Source organism: Leuciscus leuciscus (assembly GCF_965113295.1).
Source record: "Leuciscus leuciscus genome assembly, chromosome: 6".
Taxonomy (NCBI): domain Eukaryota; kingdom Metazoa; phylum Chordata; class Actinopteri; order Cypriniformes; family Leuciscidae; genus Leuciscus; species Leuciscus leuciscus.
In genome coordinates, this window is record NC_138730.1 from 37,600,750 (window position 1) to 37,611,812 (window position 11,063).

The window sequence follows — 11,063 nt, forward strand, 5'->3', positions numbered from 1 at the left end:
CATCTAAGCTGTGTCTGAAACCGCTCACTCGTTCACTCATTCACTAATCCCTACATAGTGAATGGCAGTTGAGTGCACTACATCAGCAAAGAGTGAACGAAAATGAGTGAGCGAATTCGGACGCTGACATAATCATCACGCGCCAGAGAGCTCGGACAATTTCGTCATGAACATTACTTACCCATCTTTGAAATTTCCTTTTTTGGCTGTATGAATTGTATGTAACAATTGTATGTATGTATTTTTCACGTTTATTGCGTTATTTGATTTTAAAAAAGACTTGCTTGTCATATTTATTTACTTTTTACATTTATAAGTGAAAATAAAAGAGAAAAAAACACTACACAACACATTTGTTTATTCAAATATAGATATAACGGTATATAAATAAATAAATAAACACATAAAACTGTCAAAAAAAACCCCTCCGTTATTTAAACATTACTTTCATTACTTTCGTGGGGTTTCCAGTCAGTCAAATGATTGTTAAGTGTCCTTCAAATGATTGTTTTCTATCTCGCGTGCGCCGTTGCTATGGTGACATTGTTGCCGTCCGTTATATTTATTTTTCATTCGCGCTCTAACGCCTTATCGTGTTGGATTGTGGGAAATAGTGTCTCAGCAAGTGTACATCGGATGTACACTCGAATTCAGAGAGGATTGTGGGTAAAAGTAGTGAACGAAAGTAGGGAATGATGTCGTTCACTCAGAATTCGGACACCACTACAAAATGGCCGACACCCTAAATAGTGCACTATATAGTGGATAGGGAGCGATTTCAGACACAGCTCTAGCCTTTATATATGATATCTATGGTTACACCCATTAGGTGGCGGCAAAGGACTGTTATGAGTGAGTAAGTCAGTCAGCAGACTATTCAACCATTTCAGTGAAAAAGACTGCTTTATTCAGGAACAAACAATGCTACGGCTATCAATGTCAATCATTGCTATTTCAAGTGTGAAAAAGAATGTGTGTAATACTCAAAATAGTTTGTGTGTTTTAACGTGTGTGTGTGTGTGTGTGTGTGTGTGTGTGTGTGTGTGTGTGTGTGTGTGTGTTTGCGTGAATGTTTGGGTAGCATGTGTATGCATGTATCCACACATGCACAGGTCCTATGGCAAGCCGTTTTAGCTTAAATTGCACCCAGCGTTACTCGTCGTAATTGCATTTTTACTAGTAAGAATTCAATTAGAGAGCTCTACAATTCAATTCTTACTAGTAGCAATTACAATTAGAGAGCTCTGCAGTTCAATTACTACTAGTAAGAATTACAATTACAGAGCTCTCTAATTCAATTATTACTAGTAAGAATTACAATTACAGAGCTCTCTAATTCAGTTCTTACTAGTAACAATTCCAATTAGAGAGCTCTACAAATGAATTTTTACTAGTCGTATGTCTCCATTGACTTCCATTCATTTTTAATTACGGAGCTCTACAATTGAATTGTTACTAGTAAGAATGCAATTACAGAGCTCTCTAATTGAATTTTTTCTAGTAATAATTGAATTAGAGAGCTCTCTGGTCCTGACTCTCTGTGGTCATTAAAAATCCCATGGCAGTTCTCGTAAAGAGTAGGGGTGTATGGCATATGGCAAGCCGTTTTAGCTTAAATTGTACCCAGCGTTACTCGTCGTAATTGCATTTTTACTAGTAAGAATTCAATTAGAGAGCTCTACAATTCAATTCTTACTAGTAGCAATTACAATTAGAGAGCTCTCCAATTCAATTATTACTAGTAAGAATTACAATTATAGAGCTCTCTAATTCAATTATTACTAGTAAGAATTACAATTACAGAGCTCTCTAATTCAATTCTTACTAGTAACAATTACAATTAGAGAGCTCTACAAATGAATTTTTACTAGTCGTATGTCTCCATTGACTTCCATTCATTTTTAATTACGGAGCTCTACAATTGAATTCTTACTAGTAAGAATTACAATTAGAGAGCTCTACAATTGAATTGTTACTAGTAAGAATTACAATTAGAGAGCTCTACAATTGAATTGTTACTAGTAAGAATTACAATTAGAGAGCTCTACAATTGAATTGTTACTAGTAAGAATTACAATTAGAGAGCTCTCTAATTCAATTATTACTAGTAACAATTACAATTAGAGAGCTCTCTAATTAAATTCTTACTAGTAAGAATGCAATTACAGAGCTCTCTAATTGAATTTTTACTAGTAAAAATATGAATTAAAGATATGTATAATTGCAGAGCTCTGTAATTGAATTAAAGAGCTCTGCAATTACATTCTTACTAGTAACAACTGAATTATAGAGCTCTCTAATTGTAATTGTTACTAGTAATAATTGAATTGTAGAGCTCTCTAATTGTAATTGTTACTAGTAAGAATTGAATTAAAGAGCTCTGCAATTGCATTCTTACTAGTAACAATTCAATTGTAGAGCTCTCTAATTGTAATTCTTACTAGTAACAATTCAATTGTACAGCTCCTGAAAAATGAATGGAAGTCAATGGAGACATATGACTAGTAAAAATTCATTTGTAGAGCTCTCTAATTGGAATTGTTACTAGTAAGAACTGAATTAGAGAGCTCTGTAATTGTAATTCTTACTAATAATTGAATTAGAGAGCTCTGTAATTGTAATTCTTACTAGTAGTAATTGAATTGGAGAGCTCTCTAATTGTAATTGCTACTAGTAAGAATTGAATTGTAGAGCTCTCTAATTCAATTATTACTAGTAAAAATGCATTTACGACGAGTAACGCTGGGTACAATTTAAGCTAAAACGGCTTGCCATAGGGGTGTAACCCCGGTGTCCTGGCCACATACCACCCATTGGCCCTTACCAATCATGGCCTCCTAATAATCCCCTTACATTGAATTGGCGCTATCACTCTCTCTCCTCTCTCCACCTATAGCTGGTGTGTGGTGAGCGCACTGGCGCCGTTGTACTGTGGCTGCCATCGCATCATCCAAGTGGATGCTGCACACTGGTGGTTGAGGAGAGATCCCCTGATATGATTGTAAAGCGCTTTGGGTGTACAGTAGTACATATGAAAGCGCTATATAAATGCCTCATTCTATTCTATTCTATTCTATTCTATTCTAGTAAAAATATGAATTAAAGATATGTATAATTGCAGAGCTCTGTAATTGAATTAAAGAGTTCTGCAATTACATTCTTACTAGTAACAACTGAATTAGAGAGCTCTCTAATTGGAATTGTTACTAGTAATAATTGGATTAGAGAGCTCTCTATATAAATTGTTACTAGCAAGAATTGAATTAAAGAGCTCTGCAATTGCATTCTTACTAGTAACAATTCAATTGTAGAGCTCTCTAATTATGACCGCCGCTAGCGATAGCGGTCATGTAGGGATTGTCAAAGTTTTTTTTTTTTTTTTTTTTTGTCACCTTACTGAATTTTTCGTCAATGATACCAAGGACACCGAAGCACCGGGGAACATGAAATTTGGTGGGCATGTAGCCCCACTAGACTTCTAAGGAAAAATTTCGTTTGGTCCCCGGGGGCCACTCCCCCCCCGCGCTGGGCCCCCCCAAACCCCCAAAAATGCAGTTTTTCCTAAATAACTACCTGAACCGTGGCACCGAGGATGAAGACATTTTTATGGTATGTTGGTCTACTAGACTTTTACGGAAAAATTTCGTTTGGTCCCCGGGGGCCACTTCCCCCCCCGCGCTGGGGCCCCCTTAAATTTTTCGTCAACGATACCAGGGACACCGAAACACCGGGGAACATGAAATTTGGTGGGCATGTAGCCCCACTAGACTTCTAAGGAAAAATTTCGTTTGGTCCCCGGGGGCCACTCCCCACCCGCGCTGGGCCCCCCCAAACCCAAAAAAATGCAGTTTTTCCTAAATAACTACCTGAACCGTGGCACCGAGGATGAAGAAATTTTTATGGCACATCAACCTAGCCCATAATCACTCATTTGTGATTTGCCCCCCTCCCATAAAAAATGAAAATGCAATATTATTCTGCTTTAATCGCCCCTATCTTCAGTGGAGATGTTCAGAACTGCACCATATTTCATGTGTATGATTAACTTGACAACCTCTGAGGGTATCCTCTGCTAAGTTTTGTAGAATTTCATCCATGGGGGGGTATAAAATAAATTCATTTATGTGCACATTTAGTGACTGTACACTCATCGGCCTGTAGATGGTGCTGTTGAGCGAAGGGTTGCTGGTTTAGGATGATACTGTCAAACACACACATGCAGGAATACAAACAAACGCAAGCATGCACACACACTGACATCCACACGCACAGACACACACCCATACACACACATACAAATCCACATGCACAGACACACACACACAAACACACACGCGCACACATGTACGCACACATACATACACGCACAGACACACACACACAGACACACACATACACAAACACACACACATACACACACACACACACACACACACACACACACACACACACACACACACACACACACACACACACACAGACAGACATGCACATACTATTACTTTTTTTAGGTATATACATAAACACGCAATACAGCCAAATTACTCCACGTCATTTATTTTTGTGGAAAGCCAGTGCAGGCCTGAGCGGCGGTCATATTTTGTATTTTGTTGATTCTCGAGCCATCGATATCAGCAGATTCAGCACCATCGCCACGGACAGCACCCGGTAACGTCGCACGTAAGAAGGTATATCTTAAGCAGCTTCCTAAGGTATAGTTCGGGGAACACGCCTAGAAATGGTATACCTTCAGTTAAGTTATACCTTAAGAGTCTTCGTAGCGCGCTAAGAGACAATGTTATCGGGAAACTCAGCCCTGGTGTTTTCTGTGTCGCTGCAAAGATGAAGTTGACGATGTGGACTCGCCATGAACGCCAGAGAGAAATGCACATGTCATATGGATTACATAATCAGAGAGTAGCCTATTTATTTTGGTTTGAATATTTTTGTTTAAAAGTAGACATTTCAAGCTTTCTGTATAGCCGATATTTCTCAAATCTGTGAGGCACAAGCTGAGTTTCGGCGCCCTCCAGTTCACATGCAATGCAAGTGATCGTGCCGGCGCCTTATTATATTGTCTGCTATATATTTGCTTCTTATTTATTAAATACGGGCAATTGATTGAAAAAACATTGATCAAAATTAAGATACAATTTATACAAAACGAAAATCTTTTAAAAAGAGTTTTCTATAAAACAAAACTTATTGAAGTCGTCAAAATCATGTTTTACCAAAAACAGCGCCGTTGCTAGGAGTGGATGATAGCTCTGAAGACGCCTAGCAAGCAATGATAGACCTTTAGTGGTAGTATACCTTAACGCCGCCTTCACACTGGCAGTTGAAATCAGGTCCGATATGGCTACGAAACGACCGGAAGTCATTCTTTTCCTATGGAGATTCGCAGACCGCATGCGAATGGGTGCGAACCGGGTCCGAACGAGTGCGGTGCGAAAAAAATCATGTCCGTTGGTCATCCGGAAGGCTACGGACGGTTCCTATCCAGGGGGGCAGGGTTTCATATTATTTTGAAGTAGCCCCGGGCGCCGCCATTGGCTAGCGGACCATCACCTGCTGTTAGCATCCCATTGACTCCCATTCATTTTGGCGTCACTTTGGCAGTGAATAACTTTACATCTGAGGCGTTTAAAGACTCCATTTGTCCATTATTTATTTCTAAAGAAACACGAAAATGTATAAAAGGCTCCATTACCTTGTATCTTACGTTATGGCCCCGTAGAAGCAGTTCTTGTAAAAATAGGCTAACGATTGCGTCATAACCACGCGACTCTCTGTCGCACAGTAGAGAGATTACCGTATGGACAGGAGGAGAAGCTTGCGCGCAATCGGGGGGACGTGGAGGCAAAATGACAAAGTAATTAATCAGAATACTTGGCAAAAGTTTCTCCTGCTTCTAGCTCATGGACACCTCCTACTCACACTCTCCGTCTCTGCAAGTTTTGTAAGGGAATGATTCAGATTTCTCTCGGCACAGCTACTAGTAGATAGACGGGTTGCTCACGTCACATCTATGTCGTCAAGCTCAGTGTGAGTCTGCGCAGTACGCTCGACCATCAGGAAGTTAGTGCTTCTATTTGACTTCACTTGTCTCCGTTGAATCCAATGGGGTCGCTGTGTCCAGTTTATATACTGTCTATGTTCCTATCCGACAATTCCAGCGGAAGTTAGCGTTGCTATGGTACTGATAAACAAAACTGAATTCTCAACTTTTAATAAAATAAATAATGATTTTATAACGATAAGTTGTCATGTAATTTTTTTATTTTCATGATTTTCTAATGTTATTAGGGCAGTTAATACAATTAAAAGCCCTATATACCACTATATCACATTTAGCCGACCTGACATATCAACGTCCTGGGGAACTTTCCTCCACGCAGCAGCCTTCCGATTAATGTCTCTATAACCCTCATCAGAGAGATCATACAGAATTGTACATTCTGACACTGACAAAATCAACCGTTAATCTCTCCGCCATTTTTGTTCTACTCGCTTCCGAAGCTTTTCAACGGTGTAGTACGACGTCCGCTGGGGGGGTATTGCGTATTACGGAGCTGATTTCAACTGCCAGTGTGAAGGCGGCGTAAGAGTCTTCGTAGCGCGCTTAGAGACAACGTTATCAGAAAATGCAGCCCAGGTATGATGCGTATGATGCGTAATGGAGATTCCAAAGCGCTCTTCTTTGGTCAGAACCATGGAGAGCGATCGCGGATAGGTCTGTCCTACACTGTAAAAATAAAAGGTGCCTGGAGGAACCTTTTGGGGTTCTTCACTTTGCCACACCGGCGGAACCGTCTGTAGATCCTCTAGGCACCCTTTAAAAAGGGGCGGTTCTCTGAGGAACCACACAGGTTTCCTGAGGAACTCTTATATAAGGCACTGTGTGGAACCACTGTGGGTGCCTCCAGGAACCAAATTTCAATTTTATTTTATTTGTATTAAATTAATTTCATGTTGTTACTATGGTTACCACCATTAACTTCTATTATAATAGACAAACTGAACCAAATACAAAATAAGAATTGTTTATTACATATTTTAGATCCATTTTAATACATACACTTCCATGCACTTAAAAAAAAAAAACTAGTAATAGATTAATATCAATGAATACACACACACAAAAAAAAATTGTATAATACATAAGTAACATGAATAATCAACCATGTGTATACAATAGGCTACACAAGAAAAGACATCTCATCAAAATGCATGGAAAACACATGTTCCATGTAATAAATCAATGTAAAAAATTACAATTTTGACTAATTAAAAATGTCCATCTTCACTTAATTTTAAAACATGTTTCAGTCCGCTTGTTAAGTCTGACGTCACTGTTTCCAAGTCCAAAAGCTCTATCAGATGCCAAAAACAAACAGTGCTAATATACACTCATTGTGCTGTAATATTCCTGAAAATTAGGATCCTAACCTTTATCTCTATTCCGAAATCTCAGATGGTTAGTTATTCAGCTATTTTGAATCATAAAATGTTGAAGTCTGGGATGCCGTGAGACTGGAGACTGAAATGTACACTATGCCTTTGGAAAAGCTTAAATGTGTGACTTGAATCAACAGTTCCCATAAATGGTTGTTGAGTATTCTCAATATCTAGAAACAAGATAGAGAAAGTAGAAGTAGAGGCTTCGACCCGGAAACAGTATTCCTTATGTCACAACAAGCAGAAAATATTTTCCATTTTAACAGAGTTAAGGTGCAGTAAAATGATCTGTTGTTCTGTGAATGTTCACTGGTGAATTCAGTCATTTCAATAAGAATCCACACGATCAGCAATTTTGTCTTTTTGCCTGTGTAATTTCACGAAATTCACAAATGTGATGCACCTTTACTCGCTGCAACATATGCAATCAATTATAAAATCTTCACAAGGGACACGTGAGGTACTTAACGAGTTAGAAAAGTGAAAAGGTGCATCAGCTTCATTTTCTGTTTGCTTTTCCTCTTTTCTGGTGGATGGTCCAGGAACTTCAGTGATTTTCAGGTCTACAGGAGGATTTTTACTCTTGATCAAACTTGTATTTCAGCTTACCGAGATCCCTGCAAAGTACAACATTTACTGTTAGTAAGGTTATTAAAGTTATTAAATAATTTCCTCAGCCTTGTGACGTTCCAAACCTGTTTGACTTTCTGTCTGTGGAACCCGAAAGCAGATCTCAGGCATAATGCAACCCGTCACCATTCAATATCACTGCATGAAACACAAGCATAATTTTTTTTTGTAATTCATTCAAACTATTCTTATGTACACTTGTCTAGTTCAATTCAATGCAACAATTTATGTAAAAATGGTTAAGCTCCAAAAATGTCCCAGAAAAGATCCTAAAAATAGTCAATGAGTTCACAACTCATGTGTTATTGGTTGTGTTGTAAGTCTTCTGAAGTCATATAATAGCTTTTTCCTTTTTTTTGTCGAAAAAGACTAAACTTTAAGTTATAATTCAGGGTTCAAATGTCTTATATTCAAATGCATATGATTAAGGTATAGCCTATAAAAAATGCATAGCATTATTAGCTCCAAACTTGTGATATTATTTTTCTGAGTAATATGAATGAGATTTGAGAGCATGAGGGAAGATTTTCAGAGAATAACTGATTAAAAAAGTACACAGTCAAACAATACAATTTCACACAGAGAAAGTTCATAGTAATAAAGTACTTGCATGTGGTGTAGTAGGTAACTTACTGTAATTCAATGTTGCCTCTGAAATGTTCAGATTATTTTAGAAATGTACTGGTTGTTCTGGGGAAACAAAAGAACAAAGCTTATTATTCACAACATAATATTTATTGACCAGTAAATGGCTTTAAAATGGTTTTTGAGAGAATGAGGGCACCTGTGGTAAGTAAAGTTAGGCTAAACAAAAACAGACCAAACTATATTAACCTGCTTTTGTTATTCATAACAAACGCCAATGACGACAGCAGGAATCAGCTACATTAGTTAGGCTATCTCAGCAATTTGAAGACACAGTTTTACAGAATATGTTGAATTGAATGACTAAATCAATCTAAGACAATAAGTCAATAATTTCCATTTGTTCATTAACTTACGTTAGATCAACGTAGTTAGCATCGCGGCTAAAACCTTCATACCAGATACTGTGCAATAAACGAGTGGTAAACACTGTTAAAAAGTAGTAATGTATAATCAATTTAGTTTATATATATGTGTGTTTGAATATATAGTGAGTTGACTCTGTATTTATATTTATTTGGCGAGTTTACAAACCTTGTAACGGAGAGCCGATCAAACGGCGGAAGCTTTGATGAGAGGACGGAGCCGTTACCCGATGACGTCGATCAGCTGAGCTTTGTTGCGCGCGAGCAGTGCGAGCATCACTGAAGCGACGACAGCAGAGGAATAGCAGCAGTTTCGTGACAGATTAAAACTTTTCTCCTCCTAGTTCTTCTTCTTCCTCAAATAATAATTTATGAAGAAGTAGGTAAAAATTATTATTTTATTACTATTATTTATTCAATAATAATTAATTAATTCTTCTTATTAATATTATTATAATTTAGTGTTGTTGTTTAAGGTTTAAATTAATCAACAAAATAGGCCTATAGATACTAAATAAATGTAAGCTACCCAGGTGAAAAAGACATAGGCTACTGTTAAATGTATTAAAAATGCATTAAAGTATATTTGTATTGTAGGACTAAAAACACACTCAAGTACATTTTTAATAGTACTCTTTTTTCACCTGGGTATGTAGGCTATACTGAATCAAACTTAAGTAGCCTATAATAATAATAATAATAATAATAGGATAATAATATTCTCATTCTGGCCTCACAGAACCATTGGGTTCCTCCAGATGCTGGCTTTAACATAAGAGATCTTCCAGGAACCACTTAAATGTTAAAAGATCTTCCAATAACCCTTTTATCGCATTCAAGTTCCTCTATTTTCCCCCAAAGCACTTCGAGGTCTCATGGTAATGAAAAGGTGACTCCAGAACCTCTGAACTAAATACAAAGTGCTTAAAGGATCCTATAAGTTCCAGCAAGAACCTCAAAGAATGTCAATGCTCCTCCAGTAACCCTACTATAGGAGAAAGAGCTTTGAGGCACTTAAATTACATTTTGAAGTTCCTTGAGTATCCGACAGGATATTTGAGGCTCCTTTAGTTTTTACAGTGCATGTCCTATACAAAATCAGACCGATTATGGCCACTTTCATACTAAATAGCGCACAAACAACTTGTAGGGGATTTTTGCATTATATATGAATACTGTAAAAAGTCTTATATGAGTTTTACATGATGGTATGGTATTAGTAGAAAATAACTGATATTCATATACAAATCATTTAAAGTTCTTATTGAATCATAGTCAAATTAAAGTCATATAGGATTTATACACATTTTGTGTCATTTGTTTATATGTGTTTCATACAGATTTCATGTTTTGATGACCATCATCACTTATATGCAGTCGTCAAATTTGGAAATACATTGCTGAAGCTGGTTTGAGGATGTGCTGTCAAACCTGACCTTTATGAGGACTGTTCATTAGAGGATTTGAAAGAGCAGTTGGCAGCAAATACATTGTGAGGTCTGGGCCTGTTGTTGGTGAACAAATCATAACATATTATTGCAAATGAACAAAGTTGAGTCAACTATTTTTCTAGAACAGTGATTAAAATGTTGAAAATTGGCTGGAATATATTTTTGTATGACATGAACTCTGGTGGTGACATGCATAAGAATCACTTCGACATTTAGGAAAGTTGTATGTTAGAATATAACTAAACTTAGTACTGTGATAAAGTTTAGAAAAATTTTAACAAATGAAAATGAAATCTGGTGATGCAGGATTTAAAATGAAAACTATTAATATGTGAAATATGCAACTGTATCTTGTAGAATATAATAATAAATAATTTTGTAATTAAAATGTGTGCTTGTGTGTGTAATTTAAATGTTGTGTTTCATCTAAGGTCGATTATACAGTAGGCTATATAAGATTGACTATAGGCATAGGGCTCCACCGTAGGACAAGAGCATGAGTGAAGTACAGCCT

General features: G+C 37.1%; 1 long non-coding RNA gene across 1 annotated transcript; it reads right to left on the reverse strand.

Moving 5' to 3' along the window:
- Nucleotides 1–7,029: 7,029 nt before the first annotated feature.
- On the reverse strand, nucleotides 7,030–8,552 carry LOC309501593. The gene is made up of 2 exons (XR_014206947.1): nucleotides 8,154–8,552; nucleotides 7,030–8,075 (listed from the first exon to the last, which is right to left on the reverse strand). It is a non-coding gene; the product is annotated as an uncharacterized lncRNA (long non-coding RNA).
- Nucleotides 8,553–11,063: the final 2,511 nt, after the last annotated feature.